Source organism: Camelus ferus, chromosome 12 (genome assembly GCF_009834535.1).
Source record: "Camelus ferus isolate YT-003-E chromosome 12, BCGSAC_Cfer_1.0, whole genome shotgun sequence".
In the NCBI taxonomy this organism is placed as follows: Eukaryota; Metazoa; Chordata; class Mammalia; order Artiodactyla; family Camelidae; genus Camelus; species Camelus ferus.
The window spans coordinates 28718630-28738984 of NC_045707.1; the positions used below are offsets into that span (position 1 = coordinate 28718630).

At 40.7% G+C, this 20355-nt stretch overlaps 1 long non-coding RNA gene across 4 annotated transcripts in view; it reads right to left on the bottom strand.

The window, feature by feature from the left end:
- LOC106730229 overlaps nucleotides 1–20164 on the bottom strand; it is a 38248-nt gene extending 18084 nt beyond the window's left edge. For 2 of the 4 annotated variants that reach the window (XR_004324583.1, XR_004324582.1), the window contains exons 1-3: nucleotides 19892–20164; nucleotides 18444–18576; nucleotides 14377–14522 (exon numbers count right to left, since the gene is read on the bottom strand). This is a non-coding gene — a long non-coding RNA (uncharacterized LOC106730229). The remainder of the gene's footprint in view (nucleotides 1–14376; nucleotides 14523–18443; nucleotides 18577–19891) is intronic. The other 2 variants (XR_001366666.2, XR_001366668.2) reach the window with 2 other exon arrangements.
- Nucleotides 20165–20355: the final 191 nt, after the last annotated feature.

Here is a 20355-nt window from a genome sequence, read left to right on the forward strand (position 1 = left end):
AAATAGGCAATTAATTTTGGAAACCAAAATTTTTAAAAATGTAAGATTTCAGAGGTGAAAAATATTTGATTATGAAAACACTTCAGCCTCTCCCTCTGTTTTATTATTTTTTTAACAGAGGTACTGGGACTGAACCCAGGACCTTGTGCATGCTAAGCACACACTCCACCACTGAGCTATCCCCTCCCCACCCTGTCCTCGCTCCATTTTAAATCCTTAGAAATAGAAGAACAGATAGAAAAATTGTAACCATATCATTTAACAAGCCCGCCCTAAGGGTTATAATTGATGAACTAACTTTACGTGGTTGACTATTATCCCTTTAAATCTCATCAAGTGAGGCAAGTGGTTCTGCTGCCCCCACCGACGTCTCCAGTCGGCCCCCATCACTCCTCTGGTCTCTCTTTGGAAACAGACTCTTAGATTTACTTTAAGTCACAGAACACAGTCTGAATATGGAAATTAGTATGACCAACTCTCTGTAAGAATAGTAATTCTCAAACTGATTCGGAATGAAATCCTCTCGTCTCCTCCACTGGGGGCCAGCTTCAGGCAGGCCGCCTGACACCTGAAAGAGATGTCATTACTTTCTTCTCCCTGTTTGTGTCTCCTTATGGTGCCTTGACAGTTGGGCCACAAAGAGCGAGGAGAGGAAAGGAGACACAGAAAGTTCTCATTTGACTGCTACTGTTGTAAGTGACATCGGTCTTTCTAGGCCTTGCAGGGGCCTGAGGTGGACTCTCTCCTGGGAGTTCTGTGGGTTCTCTGGGTGTGCTTATCCAACTGCACGTGCTGTGACGAAGTCATCTTCCGCAGTGGGCCCTGCTGCTTCTCCCCTAGATTCTTGGTCCGCACGCACAGACCCTCTCTTGAGAGGGTGTCTCCTTTTCCTTTGGCAGGAGCACTGGAACGCTTTTAAATGACCCTCGGCTGGTACTCCTCCCAAGAGTTCATGACCTCATCCCTGACGGTCATGCACCTTAGGCATGGAAGGCAGCTACTTCTCAAAGCAGAAACAGCTCTCCGTGTCTCTGCCCTGGCTCCTCAGGCCAATGGCAGACTCCAGACCGCTGTGCATCCCAAGTGCCAGGGAACACATACAAGCTCTCCAGTGGTCCTTGAAAGTCTGCCCCGGCTGGGCTTGAGGGGACGGAGGAAATGGTGGGCTGCAGGATGGGAGTGGAATGACCATTATGGCAGTAACTCTCCCCAAAGAAGCTTCTCCACACAATTTCTCCCTCCTCCACTTCCTTCACCTGTTTATCTCTTTATTGTCGGTCAGTTTTCTAACTGATTTCAACCTCCTGCTTTGAAAACTTGTATATGAGTCTATCACTTCACTGTGGGATCAGATTATCTACTATCTTATGGTCTTGGCCAGAATTTCCAATTTCACAACCAGCTACACTATAAATAAGTTCATAACAGTGTTGAAAAACAAGTAAAGGTGCTCTTGGTGGGCTCAAAATTATAAAGCATCTCAGAAGGCAAAAAGTAGCTGGGCTCAGTTTGAAGGAAGAACCGAAGCCCAAAACAAGGGAAGAGGACTGTAAAAAACACAGGAGTGGTTTTAGGGGTGCTGAAGGGTTCAGAAGGACCGCATAAGGGGAGCAAGCAAGAGCCCAGTGAAACTGTCAGGAACACTGGGTGGAGCACAAGTCATCAGGGTGCAGGTCCTCCTGCTTCCCGGTTTATGCCAAGCAGCAAATAGAAACACACTTGTCACATAACCTAGCCACTCCACTCCCAGACATGCACCCAAGAAAACTTGAAAACACGTATCTACACAAAGACTTGTAAGTGAACATTCATAGCAATGTTACTCACAAAAGCCAAAAACTGGAAACAGTCCAAATGTTCATGAATGGATAAACAATGGTATATCCATACAATGAATACTACTTAGCAATAAACAGGAATTAGCAGGTGGCACGTGCGACAACATGGATGAACCTCCAGTAATTATGCTAGGTGAAAGAACCCAATAACAAAGACGACACATTGTATGATCACATTTATATGAAATTTCTAGAAGAGGCAGCACTATGGAGATAGAAAGAAAATCCATGTGTGTCTGAGGCTGAGTGAGAGAGGGGATTGACAGCCAAAGGACATATGACATTTTAGAGGATGAACAGAGAGTTCTAAAACTGAAGGTTGCACAAATGTATAAATTTGTCAGAATCATTGAAAAGCCATCCACTTACAAGGGGTACATTATATGGCCTATAAACTATATACCTCAATAAAACTGTAAAGCAAAACCCGATTGGTTACTACCAAAACAAAAATAGGATGCACAGCCCCTAAATAGTTCAAATAAAAATGAAATTAATAAAATCTGATTAACAAAAAGCAAAATTAAGATAAAATGAAACAAGAAAACACAGACATAATAAATATAAGATGGTAAAATTTGTCCAAACTTGTAATTAACTGTGAACATTGAAAATGGATTAATTTACTAATTAAAAAAACAGACCAGCTTTAAAAAAAAATTAGGTCTACATTGAAATTGTAAGAGATATCTCTATACAAAGCAACAGTTGGAGGAGCTCAAGGAAATAACCTGGTCCAGATTGTGGCCTTGGGAATGGGCTGCTGCAGTAGTTGAAGGAAGTCAAGATGCTTCAAAATTAGGATGTTGAATATCGATCCAGGCAGACCTCGGAGATACTACAGGTTTAGTTCCAGGCCACCGCAATCAAGCAACAATTGCAATAAAGTAAGCCACACTAAGTTTTTCGTTTCCCAATGCATGTAAAAGTTATGTTTACCCTATACCAGTCTATTAAGTGTGCAATAGCACTACGTCTAAAAAAGTTATACATATCTTAATTAAGAAATATTTTTGTTGCTAAAGCATGCTAACCAACATCTGAGCCTTCAGTGCATCATAATATTTTTGCTGGTGGAGGCTCCTGCCTCGATGTTGATGGCTGCTGACTGATCAGGGTGGTGGTTACTGAAGGTTGGGGTGGCTAGTGGCAATTTATTAAAATAACACGGAAATTTCCTCTCATGGGCATTTCTCTCTAGCCTGTGATGCTGTTTGACAGCACTTTACCCACAATAGAATTTCTTTCAAAACTGGATTCAGTCTTCTCAAACCTTGCTGCACCTTTATCAACCAAGTTTATGTAATAGTCTAAATCTTTTGTTGTCATGTCAACAATTTTCACAGCATCTCCACCAGGAGTAGAGTCTGTCTTAAGAAACCACTTTCTCTGCTCATCCATATGAAGCAATTCCTCATCCATTAAAGTTTTACCATGAGATTGCCGCCACTCAGTCACATCTTCAGGCCTCGCTTCCAACTCCTGTTCTCTTGTTATTTCTACCACATCTGCAGTTAAGTCCTCCACTAGATCTTGAACCTCTCAAAGTCATTTGTGAGGGTTAGAACCAACTTCTTCCAAACTTCTGTTCATGTTGCTGTTTGGACCTCTTCTCATGAATCACAAATGTTCGTAATGGCATCTAGAATGGTAAATCCTTTCCAGGAGGTTTTCAGTTGACTTTGCCCAGATCCATCAGAGGAATCACTATCTATGGCAGCTGTAGCCTTACACAATGTATTTCTTAAATAATGAGACTTGGGAGTCTAAATTACTCCTTGATGCATCGGCTGCAGAATGGATAATGTGTTAGCAGGCATGAACATACTAATGTCACTGCACATCATCATCACTGCTCTTGGGTGACCAGGTCTATTTGCAATGAGCAGTAATATTTTGAAAGGAATCTTTTTTTCCTGAGCAGTAGGTCTCAATGGTGGGCTTAAAATATTCAGTAAACATGTTGTAAACGGTTGTGCTGTCATCCAAGCTTTGTTGTTCCATTTATGAAGCACAGACAGAGGAGATTTAGCAACGCTTACGGGCCCTCAGATTTTTAGGATGGAACATGAGCACTGGCTTCAAATGAAAGTTACCAGCTGCATTAGCCCCTAACAAGAGAGTCAGCCTGTCCTTTGAAGTTTGAAGCCAGACATTGACTTCTCCTCTCTAGCTGTGGAAGTCCTAGGTGGCATCTTCTTCCAATATAAAGATATTTCATCTATCTTGAAAATCTGTTGTTTAGTGTCGCACCTTCATGGATGATCTGAGTTAGGAATACCTAAATATGACACAGAGACACCAAGTGAACAATGCTGTTGGAAAAATGGCACCAACAGACTTGCTCCAAGTAGGGTTGCCAGAAATTTTCAACTTGTAAAATACATAGTATCTGCAAAGTGCAAAAAAAAAAAAAGAGCTATGTCTATACTGAAACTGTCTACAATGATTCTGGAATTCTGGCTGGAGAGTGAGACCAAGGGGCGTTCTCTGGGAGGCAGGCTAATGACAGCCATGAGGAGTGTTAAAGGGTGGAACCAAGGGTGTGTCCCTGGAAGAAGGAAGTGTTTTGCGTAAGAGTAGAAGAAGAATGGTTAAAATTAACAAAGAGAAAGGCAGAGTGAGATGACTGCCCTCAGGCCTTAGCTTTTTGGGGCTTGAGAGGATGAGCAACCTCTTCTCGATGGTGCAATAGTGAAAATGGTGTGACAAGAAGGCAGCTAGTGAAAGCCAGGGTTGAGGGAGGCACGTTCAGTGGAGGAAAAAGATATGAGGGTATGTCGGAGCTAGGTTTGGATCTGGCAGTATGTAACAGAATCTCAACCTACATTAATCAAATGAAGCTAACATTAAATCTAAGAATAAGTATTTCAGGGTTGGTACTGTGGCATTATGAGATCACCAGGGAAGGATCGAGTTGGCTTCCTGAGACACCATTCTTAGCACTTTGCTTTTGACCTCATGGTACCAAGATGGCTTCTCTAATGCCAGACATCACGTTCCAGTTACAGACAAGAAGAAGGAAAGAAGGGCAAAAGTGTGTACCGGCTTGAGTCTTGCCCTTTTCATAGCAAAACAGCAGCTCTCTTGGCTTAGGTTTACATCTCCTTGATCTGAGGCACAGTGATATTCCAAGTAAAATCAGTATTCTGTTAGTAAAGAAGGAGAGATAATAGAATTTTGGATATGTATAAGTGAATGCCAGAGTATTCATGTAGTATAACCTCATGTTGTCCTAAAAGGCACTTAAAGAGGTTTTACAAAGTTGTTAAAAACATAGCAAAGTTTTTTTTTTAAGTCTTAGAGATAAGGCAAAGGAGAAATAAGAATAAGATTATAAGATGGAGATGGAAGTGGGGTTCACTTACAAAATTGGCTTCAAGCTTTCTAGCAGCCAATTCAAAGAGGAATGCACTTTTAAAAGGAAACTCTACATTAGCCACTAGATATAAAAATAGATTTAAAGAAGTTTTTGCTGTATAGCACAGGGAACTATGTTCAATATCTTGTAACAACCTTAAATGAAAAGGAATATGAAAATGAATATATGTATGTACATGCATGACTGGGACATTGTGCTGTACACCAGAGACTGACACGTTGTAACTGACAGTACTTCGATTAAAAAAAAAAAGGGGAGATTCCATGTCCTTAGAAAAGGGTTGGTTGGTTTGGTTGGTTGATTGTTCGTGGGAGGACTCCAAAAGGCATAGTAAAAGTGCTACGGTGGGTGGGCAACCCCCAGAGAAAGAATGATTTACTGGAGAAAGCACAAAGCAGCTGTATGACAGTAACACTGCCAAAGACAGGACTGAGTGTAAATGTTGGTGGAGGAGGGAGACTGTGGTCTGCAATTGTGAGAGTGATAGAAAATGACAGAGATTAGAAGCATTTTAGGATTAACTGGCTTTGAGGTTCAAAACTGCCCCAGGCTAAGATCTCTGGTGTTGTCAGTCCTGATGAGGCTGAAGTCCATGCCTCTGTCAAGAGTCTGCAGCTTTTGCTCACACTCTCATTAGAACAGGATGTGTTGTGAGCTCCTGAAGAGAGATCCGGCCAAAATAGAGTGATGTGGTCCCTGAAGTGTTCTCTGGTAGAGCGACTGAGAGAGGAGGCAGAGAGATGTGTCAGTTCCAAGAATCTCACCTCTCAATGTAGTCTGGGGCACAATGTGGCTTGAAAGCTACAGTTTCCATTTAAGGAAGTTTGAAACTCTCTTCAGTGTGCAAGCAGTACTCACGTGCCTCAAGCTGTCTCTCTTAAACATAAAGTGCCATGTGACCCAATGATCCCAGGCCTAAGTCTTTACCCAAGAGAAATGAAAATGTATATTCACACAAAACCCTACATGCAATGTTTATAGCAGTATTTTTCTTTTCGTAATCACCAAACTTGGAAACAATTCTAGGTCTCTATACTGGGGAGTGGATAAACAACCTGGGAATTTTACTCAGCAATAAAAAGGAACAAACCATTGATACAAGGAACAGCACTGATGAATTTCAACAGCGTTATTCTCCATGAAGGAAGCCCAACTCAAAAGGCTACGTACATCCATCTGTATGACTCCATCTGTACGACATTCTGGAAAAGGCGACTCTAGGTGTGGAGGATGGATCAGTAGTTGCCAGGAGTTAGAGGCTGAGGGGAAGGTTGACCACAAAGGGGCTGCAAGAAGGAACTTTTTCTGGGTGATGAAACTGTTCCACATCTTAACTACTGGGGTAGTTATGTCACTCTATGCACTAGTCAAAACTCAAAGAAGAGTGAATTTTACTGTACAGAATCCAAATACAAATTTTTAGCAATAATCACATATTTGATAACGAAAAGCCTAGTTAACAATAATCCTGGAGGAGAGGGAGTGGCCAGCCTGGCAGAATAGGAAGGCTCTGAGTTCACGTCCTCCAATGGGCACACAAAGTTACAGTTACGCACAGAGCGACTACCGATGAGAAAGAATTCAAGACTATCATAGAAGATTTTCTACAACTAAAGATTTAAAGAGGGAACCAAAATGAGATGGGGAGGAGGAATGGAGACGTAGTATAGTCAAGACACGTATTCCCAGGCAGGCAACCCACAAGCTGGAGGCTAGTTACAATGTCAGAAGTTTGCTCCTGGAAGCAAGAGGTCCGAGCCCCATATTAATGTTCCCAGCCCAGGGGTCCTGCACCGTGAAGACAAGCCCCAGAACTTCTGGCTGTGAAGGCCAGCAAGGCTTACTTACGGGAGACAGAGGGCTATGGGAAATAAAGACTCCACTCTTAAAGGGCACACACAAAATCTCACACGCTCTGAGATTCAGAGCAGAGGCAGTAATTTAAAAGGAGCCTGGGTCAGAAAAACTTGCTGATCTTGGAGAGCTTCCCAGAGAGGCAGCAGGCAGTTGGGACTCACCCTGGGGACACAAGTGCTGGCAGCAACAATTTTGGGGAGCTCATCCTACCGGCTGAGGACACTGGTGCTGGCAAGAGTCATTCTGGAATCCACCCTCTAGCTTATTAGCACTGGGACCTGGTTCCACTTACCAGCTGGTCAGCACCAATCCTGAGACATTGCAGGCCAAGTAGCTAGCTGGGGAGGGACACAGCCCCATCCACCAGCTGACCATCTGCCTTAAGACCCCCTGAGTCCCCAGCTGCCCCAGGACCTGGCACCAGCCACCAGTTGGCCAGCACTAACCCCAGGACCCAGGAGCCACAGCATCTGACACAGCTCCACCCACCTGAGGGCCAACACCAGCTCCAGGACCTGGGGGGCCCACAGCCAGAGATCCCAATACCCAGCTCCACCTATCAGTGGGCCAGCACTAGGTCTCCCCCACCAGGGGGCGCACACCAGCTGCAGGATCACTGAGGCCCCACAGCCAACCTGGGATTCCCTGGACACCAACCTCACCCATCAGTAGGCTGACAACAGTTCCAGGACACCTTGGGCCCCTCAGACCTGCTGCCCTAGGACCTGGCCCTGCTCACCAGCAGGCCAACATTAGCTCTGGGGCCCCTGGCCCTGTAGCCATTCGCCTTGTGACCTGGCCTTGCCCGCCAGCGAGCTGGCACCAGTACCTGGACTCCCATGGCCATACAGCCAGCCATGCCGGGACCTGGTCTTGCCCATGAGGGGCCAGTACCAACAACAAACTATCAGAAAGAGAAATTAAGAAAACAATCCCATTTATAATCACATCAAAAAGAATAAAATACCTATGAACAAATTTATCTAACGAGGTAAAAGACCTGTACTCAGAAAACTATAGGAAGCTGATGAAGGAAATTGAAGATGACAAAGACAGATGGGAAGACATACTATGTTCATAAATTGGAAGAATGAATACCATTAAAATACTATACTACTTAAGGCAATCTACAGATTCAATGAATCCCTATCAAAATACCTACAGTATTACTTACAGAACAAGAATAAATAATTCTAAAATTCATACAGAAACACATAAGACCCAAAACAACCTTGAGAAAGAAAAACAAACTGGAGGTATTATGCTCCCTGATTTCAAAATATACTACAAGGCTACAGTAATCAAAATAGTATGGTGCTGGCACAAAAGCAAACACATATATCAAAGGAACAGAGCAGTGAGCCCAGAAATGAAACCACACTTACATGGGCAATTAACCTATGACAAAGGGGCAAGAATACCCAATGGAGAAGAGACAGCCAATTTAGTAAGCGGTGTTGGGAAAACTGGACAGGTACATGCAAAAGAATCAATCTGGACTACTTTATCATACCGTACACAAAAATTAACTCAAAATAGGTTAGAGACTTAAATGTAAGACCCGAAACCGTAAGACTTCTAGAAGAAAACATGGGCAGTATGCCCTTTGACATTGGTCTTAGTAATATTTCTTTGGATATGTCTCCTCGGGTAAGGGAAACAAAAGCAAAAATAAACAATGGGGCTACAATAAAATAAGAAGCTTTTGCACAGTGAAGGAAAGTATCCACAAAATAGAAAGGCCACTTACTAAATGAGAGAAGATATTTGCATATGATATAACCAATAAGGGGCCAATATCCAAAATAGACAAAGAACTCCTACAAAACAACAATAAAAAGTTAAAAAAAACAAAACCTGATTGAAAAACTGTTAGAGGACATGAATAGACATCTTTCCAATGAAGACATACAGATGGCCAACAGACACATGAAAAGATGCTCAACATCACTCATCATCAGAGAAATGCAAATCAAAACCACAGTGAGTTATCACCTCACACCTGTAAGAATGGCTATCATAAAAAAGACAAGTAACAAGTGTTGGCGAGGATGTGGAGAAAAGGGAACCCTTGTGCACTGTTGATGGGAATGTAAATTGGTGCAGCCACTACGCAAAACAGTATGGAGAGTCCTCAAAACAGTAAAAATAGAACTAACATAAGATCCAGCAACTTCATACCTGAGTATTTATCCAGAGAAAACAAAAACACTAATTAGAAAAGATATATGCATCCCAGTATTCATAGCAACACTATTTACAGTACAAGTATGGAAGCAACCTAAGTGCCTACCAACAGATGAATGGATAAAGAAGATGTGGTATATATATATATATATACACACACACATATATATACAAGGGAATACTACTCAGCCATAAAAAACTTACCATTTGTGACAACATGGATGGACCTAGAGGGTATTATGCTAAGTGAAATAAGTCAGACAGAGAAAGAAAAATACTGTATGATTTCACTTACATGTGAAGTCTAAAAAATAAAACAAGCGAATAAACAAACATACCTAAACAGAAACAGACTCATCGACCCAGAGAACAAACAGGTGGTTGCCAGGGAGGAGGGTGGTGGAGGGAGGAGAGACATAGGTGGGAGATTAAGAGATGCAAACTATCAGCTACAAAATGAATGAGTCACAGGTATGGGGAATGCACAGTGTGGGGAATGTAGTGAATAACTATGTAATATCTGTGTACAGTGACAGATGGTAACTAGACTTACAGTGGTGATCATTTTGAAATGTATAGATATAGCGAATCACTATGCTGTGTACTGGAACTAACACAGTGTTGTAGGTCAATTATACTTCAAAATCAAACAAACAAACTCATAGAAAAAAAAATCAGATTTGTGGTTACCAGAGGTGGGGGGCTTGGACGAAGGTGGTCAAAAGGTACAAACATCTAGTTACAAGATAAACAAGTACTAGGAATGTAACCTACAATGTGATAAATATAATTAAAACTGCTGTACCAATAGTTATTATTTAAAGTTATTAAGAGAGTAAATCCTAAGAGTTCTCATCACAAGGAAAAAGTTTTTTTCTCTTTATTTAATGTATATCCATATGAGATGATGGATGTTCACTAAATTTATTGTGGTAATTATTTCATGATGTAAGTCAGTCATACCATTTTGCGCTATACCTTAAACTTACACAGAGCTGTATGTCAATTATGACTCAATAAAGCTTGCAGAAAAAGTAATCCTGTAGATCTATTGAGGCGATTACTGAAAGAATGAATATATGATTAGGAAATATAAAAAAAACCAAGACAGATACTGCACAGCATGTGAAGAGATGTGCTAATGTCAACATTACACCAGGCATGGTAACGATAAACTGATTTGCAGTATTGAGCACCAAAAATTGTCTTTAAAAAATGAGTTGGTAAATGGACTATCATATTACTATGATAAACCTAAGCCATATTTTAAAGAACACTACAGAATAAGCACTACATGACACACTAAGAGCCACAATAATAGATGAACAAATTTTGCCAACAAATTACTCATTCTACTATCTGATAAAACTAAAAAGGCAGTGAGGGAAAATGCCTTGCTGTTAAAAACATCAGAGAAATTTATCTAGGGGTGGAGGGTGCAATGTATACCTCTAGCAAAGGAGCCGAAAGCAAATGTGGAAACTCAAAACCATCAAAGTAAAGCTGCTTTTCCTCCCGGCAACTGGCATGACTTCATATACATGAAATCTTACTTGGACATCTTCTCACATAAAAGTGCTTTGATGTCAGTTTAGAACCAAGGATTTCTACATGCTTGCTAAATAACCAGAGGTTTCTGTCTCCGTAAACTGTTATCATGTTCTTCTGTTAAAATAAGATCAGACTGGTTTTACGAATGATCACACCTAGCGTTTGTAAAATGTATTCACTGTGTGAAGAACCTTTACATATAAATATATATATATTTCCTCATTTCCCTCATTCCCTCATTAAAATTTATGCTTGGATTAAGGATTTTAGAAATGTTCAAACCTATAAGATTCTGTTATTTAAAAATAGTTCAGGAGTTGTATGGCAATTTAGTCATAGAGATACGTATCATTATAAACACTCCAATTAACTTGGGTACTTTTTCTCCATAATAATAAGAAATTATAGGATTTGTAGACATCCACAGTTCAGGCAGCTGCCACCAAAAGTGAGTTGTATTATCAATGCACTTGATTCAAATAGCAGCTGAGATTCCATCTCTCTCTCTCTCAGACCACATCATATGGATAGAGTGCTAGAATTTTTCAGTTTTATACATGAAAGGGACATGAGATTTCCACGCACAATCATCTCATTTTGTAAGTGTGAAAATGGAGGAGTGGAGAAGCTAAATGATAAATACTTTCACATATATTCAGATACAAAAAATACTTCAGATATAAAACAGTTCCAGAGTGGGAAATCCAAAACTAGCTCAATTATGTTACAACCTTCAGCTGACTCTATACCTCTCTCCTTGTTGCTTTAATCTAAAAGATAAATATTATGATTATCTGTAAACTTCTAGTTGCCTGGATGAGCACAGGAAACCTTGAGCAGACAAAAGCCTGATGGTTGGCCTGGCTACCACATATTCAGTGGGTCCAGGGAGGATGGACTACCTAAAAAACCCCACTAAGCTGTTAGAGCTTTCAAGTCTCCCTGGCATTCAGGGTAAATCAGGGCTGCTGATAAAAGCAAATGTTTATATAGAGTTTACTGTGTACAGAGCTGGGATTAGCAACTGTTAGTCCAGTTCTAGTCAATCCATTGAGCTACCTCAGAAAAACAGCATGATTTCTAAGGGCTTTACATATATCGACTTGTTTAATCTGCATAACAATCCCATAAATAAATAATATTATTAGCCCCATTTCACAGATGTGAAAGCTGAGGCCCAGGTTAGGTAATTTGCCAAAGGTAACAGCTAGTAAATTTTGGAGCGAGAATTTGAATACAAGCAACCTGGCTATATATAATACCATCAAACATTGGTTAAGCAAACAGTTTTGTTTTGCTTATTACCAAAATTTATTTATATTAAAATTAAAAATGTATTTAACCTGAAAAATGTCAAGCAATAAATATCATGCAAAATATGTTACATAAGTATATTACTGATATAAGATGTGTTTGTTTTGAGAATATACTAATGAAATGTATTATTTAGATGGCAATAGGTAGATAAACAAGTTTCTTCTGTATAACACAGGGAGCTATATTCAATATCTTGTAGTAACCTATAATGAAAAAGAATATGAAAATGAATAATGTATACATATGTATGACTGAAACATTACACTGTACAACATATATTGACATGTTGTAAATTGACTATACTTCAATAGAAAATAGATAAATAAAATAAATGGCAATGTTTGCCACAAGAAATCCCTGTAGGAATTGTCAGAGCTTTCTTTATATTACTGCAAAAACAAATGCTAGTTCAATCACTTTTCTACAAAGATATATATGACAGCAGATTGAAATTTCCCCCAAACATGTCTCCAAGATTACATCTCAGGGAAATATTACTTTCACTAGTGAGAAATTTGATGTTACAGTTTTGTTTGTGCTATTGGCAGAAAGACTTTGGGTATTTATAAAATTTTCAGATATGTTACGATAGACTTTCCGTGGGTCAAACATGTTAATATAAAAATGTTTAAAATATATTTGACTTTCCTAGGGGCTCTGAGCGTAGCTAGAGTATTTATATTTTGTTTGGGAAGTTTATAAAATCACTTAATGTATGACTGGGGATGAAATCTTTACAACTGTGGAGTTTATTAACACGCTCCATTTTATAATTAATATAACACCATTAACTTACTTGGCTATCAGGCATGCACATGGGGTTGCTTCCCTTGCATTCCTTTAATATTAAAGATGTAGACGTGTCAGGGCACCCGACAGAGTTAGTGATGCAGTATGATGTAGTGAACAAAGACTACAAAGGTTTTGAACCCTCTAATATCTAGGACTACCAAACTTAAGACCTTCTGCACAACTAACCCAACCATATTATATTAAATATTCTCACAGGCTGTAAGTTTTCCCACTGAATCTTTATAAGCTCTCCAAGGATAAATAAAAAACTTATCCCAGGGGCATGTGTTAAAACCTTAAAAAGTCTTTAATAAGAACCAATGGGATGGGAACAATGGAAATGAAACAGAATTAATGAGAAAATACAGAGAAAAAAGGTAGAGTTGAAACCTAAAAAGAAGAAAATAAGTGTGTCAAGTAGAAAACTAGGAGAAAAGAGGAAAACTTGAAAAAGATCAATTGAAAAGGAAATATCTGCAGAAAACAACAGAAGGAAAATATAAGGAAAAAACACAACAGGAAACTGAGGAAAAATGAACATAAAATAATGAGAATAATAGAAACCAAAACAGAATATTAAAGACCAGCAAATCAAAGAATGCATTTTTAACAACAAAATTAATTAAAAAAATCTGTAACAATGAATGCTCAAATAGCTGTACATATAAAATATTCTATTATGTAGTAAGCAGATATTTGTACTAAAGGGAAATCACAGTGCAGACCTTTAAGGCTTTGGAGAAAACCCATGTTCTCATCTTCATAGTGTTCTCCTTTTTCAGAAAGAGCTCCTCTCTTGCTATTTAGTCCCACATAGAGACTGAACGTCTAACCACGGGACATCAAGTGACCATACTAACTGAGCTTCCTTTTACAAAATGAGTGCTATTTGGACCACCAAGCCGTGTAGTTAGGTGTGCTTGGCAGCAATCTGCCATCAAGTGGAAACGGTATACAAGATACTGGATTTGAACAAAAATGGAAGACAAGCAATTGCATGAAGAGTCCTTCAATAGTGACTCTTCCTCTCCTTCAATCGATACTTACGACCTCATAAGGAGTTTCTTATAACTGGTTCACTGAGGAGGACTGGTTTACAAATGAAATGGTTCTTCATTATATACGGGCACCAAGGAGAGGCGGGCGGTTGTACAATCACAGTTCCAGTGGAGAGGTGGCTCGGAAGGGCAGTGATGGAGGGAAGTTCTCATAACGAGCATAATTTAGAGCAACACATTTGATTGTCCATCTTTTCTGGAGTACAACATGACCAGAAGTATGGATCTGCAGTGATTCATGGGCACTGGCTAACATTTGGATCGGACTGTCAGGGTTTTGGAGAAGACAAGATTGGAAGACTGACACAAGAAGGTCCGGGGAAGAGGTATGCGAATGGATTTCTCAGAACAGGCACAGGGTATAAAGACACTCATGTTCCATGAAAATACTCACCAGAGGGCAGCATTTGGAAAGGAGACGTTCAGCAAGCAGGTGGACAAAATGATGCTCTCTTGATGTCTGTCAGCCACTGTCCGCAGCCAGGGTAGTGCTTTCTCAGTGGACCCACGTACAAAGTGGACGAGTGTCTGGAATGGAGGCTTTGCATGGGCTTAACAATACTGTCTGCTCACCAAGGCTGACCCTGTAGCCTTGCTACATTGCCACTGCCGAGGGCCTAACTAGCCAACAGCACAGACCAACACTGGGTCTATTTGGCACCCTTTCTTGGAGGGACAAGCCAGCTAGCTACCTGCTGGCTGGCTGATTCTATTGGACTACTTCCCTCATGGGAGAGAGGACAGAGACCTTTTTGCTGGAATAGATATATATTTGGGATATACATGCTTATAATGTTTCTGCTGGCACCATCATTCATGGACTCATAAAACACCTTATTAATTTTCCTTATATTCTGCACAACACTGCTTCTAATTAAGGATCTAATTTCAGAGCACAAGAAACGCAGCAATGGGTTCACGTTCACAAAAATCACTGTTCTCACCACATCGTTCGTCACCCAGAAGCGCTTGGCCTAATGGAACAGTGGCAAGCCTTACTCAAGTTTCAGTCAGTTTAAAGACAACATCCGGAAAGAACTTGGTTCTATTGTCTTAAAACAGTATATGCTTTGAATCAGAGACCAGTATGTGGTGCTGTCTTTCCCACAGCCAGAATGAATAGAGGAATAAAAAGATGGGAGTGGCTCTTCTCATTAGTATACCTAAAAGCCTGATGGCAGAATTTGTGTCTCCCATCCCTATAACATCAAACTCTGCTGATCTGGAGACCTTGGTTCTTGGCATAGGAGTGCTTCCATCAGGGGCCTCCACACTGGTTCTTCTACTGAACTGGAAGATGAAATTGCCAGTTGGATATTTAGTGCTCCTCATGCTACTGAACCAACAGATAAATAACAGCTTTTTTTTTTTCGGATGGGGAGATAGAGCCTGATTACAAAAGGAAAATTGGGTTGCTGATACACTGTGAAGGTAGGAAGGATTATGGCTTCACCCCAGGGTATTCCTGAGAGCACCTGTCAGTACTTCAATGTCCAAAGTAAAAATCAGTGCAAAATTTCAGCAACCAACTCAAAGCAGGACCACTGAGCATTCAAGAATGAAAGTTTGGGTCACCTTTTCAATCTGAATTCACCTTCAAATTCTTACAGATCCACAATCCTTTGTCCACAATTCTGTAATCCAAAAAGCACTGAAAATTGAAAGCATTTTCACATGTTACCTGATCTGTAATCATTTAGCAGTAAAATCTAGGTGGAACTAATGGGAGGTGACTTACAGAATTTATTATTCCACTTAGTGTGAATATGTACATGTTCTGCAGAAATATTAACACCTCTGATGGTAGCTCACTATTTCAGAACCCACATGGAGTCTTAGGTAATTATGCGGTATTCGTGCCATACTGCCTTTTGAAAATCCCAAATGTTTTACCTATGAAACATAATCCAGCCTTAAGGATTTCAGATGAGGATTGTGAACCTGTTCCAGCAGTGTTTCAAGAAAAGTGCTGGATATGTTAATTCGAAAAATCTCTGCTAAAATAAAAATTAAAATTAAAAAAAAAAGTCTCTGCTAAACTTTTTCACTGGTGTTACGGGGTAAATTTTGTGCCCTACTTAATTCACGTTGAAGTACTAACCCTTAGCACCACAAAATGTGACTGTCTTTGGAGACAGGGTCTTCAAAGAGATAATTAAGATAAAATGAGGGCCTTAGGTTAGACCCTACTCCGGTAAGATGGATGCCATTACAAGAAGATGAGGTTAGGACACAGACACACACAGAGGGAAGACCATACGAAGACAGAGAGAAAAGGTGGTGAACTATAAGCCAGGGAGAGAGGACTCAGAAGAAACCAACCCTGCTGACATCTTCATCTTGGACCGCTAGCCTCCAGAATTGTGAGAAAATAAATCTCTGTTGTTGAAGCCGCCCAGTTTGTGTTATTTTGTTTTGGCACCCCACAAGCCAATGCAACTGGTAACATGTAATTTCTATGCCAACAAAAATCAGTAAAAGGATTTCCATTTTGCAAAAACAAAACATGACCAACTAAACAAAAACCAACCAACCTTTTAAAATGTGATTAGTTTTACAACTATGGCTCATTAATGTTACACTTTATTTTGAGTTCTCTCAGGGAAGGTTTTGTAGCTTATTTCTGCCTCATTTATAGCACTTTGCCCCTCAAATTCCAGTTGACAAAAAGGAGGCTACTCCTCATTTCAGGCATTAGCTCCTGTTGCATAATAACTATATACAAAACTTTAATACATAGTTTTTATTGCTGTTGTGTTTGCCTTGATGTAAATTCAGGACTAATCAGAATAGCCTGGGGTTTCTGGGATCCAAGGTCAGTTTCTTTCTTTCTTTTTTTTTTTTTTTTGTTCTTTTTTATTATTATTAATAGACTTTATTTTTTTTAGAGCAGTTTCAGGTCACACTAGAATTGAGCAGAAAATACAGAGAGTTTGCACATGGCCCTCCCCACCCACACATATATACTCCCCTACCCTCAATATCCCTCATAAGGGTGGCATATTTGGTACAATCGATGAACTAACATGGACACATTATTATTAACCTAAGTCTACACATTACATTAGGGTTCACTCTTGATGTTGTACATTCTATGGGCTTTGACAAATGCATAATGACATGTAGCCACCACTATAGTATCATACAGAAAAACTTCATTGCCCTAAAAATCCCTGTGTTCCATCTGTTCATTCCTCCCTTTCTCCCTCTCCCCAAGCCCCTGAAAACAATGATCTTTCTATTGTTTCTCTAGCTGTGCCTTTTCCAGAATGTCATTTGGTTGGAATTGTACAGTTTGTAGCCCAATGTCAGTTTCTTGATCTAAGACAGGTGCACTCAATCTTTTTCTCCACCTCCACAGAGAACAGAATCCTGTATACAGGATTCCATGCACAGCTTCAGTAACTTCTCCAGGCTCTATCATTCTAGGAAGCATATCAGAATGGAAATGAACATTCTTATATCAGTGGCCTGGGGATTATTTTAATTTTTCAAAGGTATATCATTAGAAAACTTCAATAACTTACTGTTACATTGTTAAACTGCTTGTGTCGTTTTACAAGTGACCCTAGTGACTTGTATGTCTCGAGTACTGAGATATGAACTCTGTTAATGTACTGAAATGACACCTGGATGAGTAAGAACCTGCATTCCTGTAGTGGCAAGGACCTTTCTCTTCCTCACCTGCCACTCTTCCAGACACGTAGGAAACACTTTAGGAAAAAGGTGTGACTTTTGTGGTGATGCGGGAGAAGTATCTCCTGTATTACTATCTCCATGGAAGTCTAGTCCAGGAAGGGGTTTTTCCCAGAGAAGCACCAATAAGTGGGAGGCAGCTGGTACAGTGCAAGGGCATGTGCTTTGGAACTCCGCAGAAAATGGGTTTCTGGTTCTCCTCCAAGGACTACTTTGCAGAGTTGTAAAGTACAGTTTGAAGGGTGGTTGTAAATTTCAGCACTGACTGACAATCCACCACACACACTAGGCTTAATAGGCTGTAAATCTGGTATGAAAAAATACTTTGTTGTAGAATTGAGACACAGGTGAATGTATTCATTCTTAGAATATTTATTGACTGTCTGTTATGTGTCAAACTATTCTAGGGGCTGGAGATGCAGTGATGAAGACAACAAATAAAAGTTCCTGCCGTTCTTGAGTTTATGACCCAGAGATGGAGCTTACTTTCTGGGGGTGGACGTTATGTTCTAGTGAAACGGGATTTGCAGCACTGGGGGTTTTTAGAGTGCTCAATTTGCTTTTTTTTCTTTTTTTGGATTTGATTGGAAAATACTTTGCTGCCATCACTTTTGCAAGTAGATAAGTTTTTGTTAATCTCCTTGATAATCCACACAGATGAGGAGTTTAAAAACATCACAATGCCTTAGACTTGGAAGGGACTTAAATTGAGATAATAGTTCTAACTCCTTTATTTTACAGATGGAAAAAAGAGAAGTGACTTACCTAAATTTACCCATTGCATTACTGAGAGACTGAAGACCAGGCCTAAGATTTCCTCTCTCATATGCTTTGCTCTGTCATATTCATCATGGTTTCTGGGTTTCTGAAATCGAGGTCTGAGTCATAAGAAGTGATGCTTGCAAAAAAAAAAAATACAGATGGTGCAATGAGTTCAGAAACCGCTGTAAATCTGATTTGGTTAATCAGAAAGCATGGCTTGATGATAGAAACCGACTTACAGTTTTAAAAAACAAACTTGTGGTTACCAAATGGGAGAAGCGGGGAGAGACAAATTAGGTATATGGGACTAACAGATATAAACTACTGTGTATAAAGTAGATATAAGCTATAGACAGATATAGATAGCACAGGGAGTTACAGCCATTATTTTGTAATAATTTATAATGGAGTATAAGCTGCAAAAATACTGAGTCATTATGCTGTACGCCTGAAACTAATATAATATTGTAAATGAACTATAATTTTAAAAAAACTATAGCTTGGTGAAAGACTGACAGGATACCTGAGCTCTAATCCTGGCCTGTTAAAGAAAAACCATTTAACCCGGTCCCTAAATTCCTTGTCTTTCAAATAGAGGGCTAGGCTAATTGATGAGAACATTTGCATAGCACTTTAAGCGCTTTAAAATACGCATTTGTGTAGAGAGATTTACAAAGCGCCAGCACATAGTGCTAAAAAGTGTTATTTTATTATTAATCGTGCACTCTCGTAAATATAGATGCCCATTTTGCAGATGAAGCAAAGCAGTTGAGAATTACAGAAACTAAGGACAACTTCTATGGTCGATCAGTTACGTAACAGAGAAAGCAGGCTGAGAACCCAGTACTTCGAATTGTTCTATTTGTTTTCTAGTACCTTAAGACCCTTTTAGCCATATGACTGTTGTTTTACAGGAATTCGAAACAGTACAGAGACAAAGGGGAAGTATTTCATACAGAAGTGAGCCATGTGTATCAAGGAAGGGTATGGGAATGAATTTCATTTAGTTTGGCAGGAGGCAGCTCTTCTGATGGGCAGTGGATTGGGGAAGTAGGGAGAAAGTGTGCTGTTCCTTGAACGCCAGGCCAATAAGTCTGAGAGTCTTAGCAAAGTTATTGATTAATGTGGTGACATAATGTTACCAGCATTTTATTATTAACCTGGTTGTGAACTACCGAACAGGTTCGGGAGGTGGGGCTGGAGCTTCAGAGACCAGTTAGATGGCTGTCGCTAAAGTCTAGTACTATATGAGGGCATCCAGTATGTTGAGGTAACGAGATCTGGGAGAAAAGTGTTCTTTTCCTAACAACGTTCAGGGCACATGCAAACTCGTTTTAAAGCAACTATTGTAGAGGCCTGGGAGGCGAGAAGACCGCACTGGAATGAAACGAGGGTTAGATTCCTGGCTTTGTCATTTTCTAATTACTGCAATATAAAGGAAGTCACCTAACCTCTCCGGAGCCTCGGTTTCGTTTCCTCCAAAATAAGGGCGACAATTCCGACTTGGCAGAGCATCCGTGTGCGCCAAACCAGACCAGTGGCTTAAGGCACCGGGCAATGGCGCTCACTGGTGACTCCCGCCTTCGCCCCGGTGTCCTTCGGACTGGGGCTGAGGAGCCAGGGACCGCCCAGGCCCGGAAAGCGGCTCTACCTGGCGACCGCGGCAGCGCACTCGGGTCCGGAGCTGGGCTGACCTCGGAAGGCCGGCTCCACCTCGGACTAGACCTGGTGCGGGAGGAGGGAGCGTGCCCCGCCAGAGGGGCCCGAGCGGCCACCCCCACTCCGCCGCCCGCGAACTCGCCGCGAGCGCTGGGCCGCGCTGGCCGCGTTTGAAGTCTCCGGCGCGGCCGCTGGTTGGCGGGCGCGGGTCACGTGGCTCAGGCAGGAGTTTCCCCGACAGCTGGAGGCTGCGTGG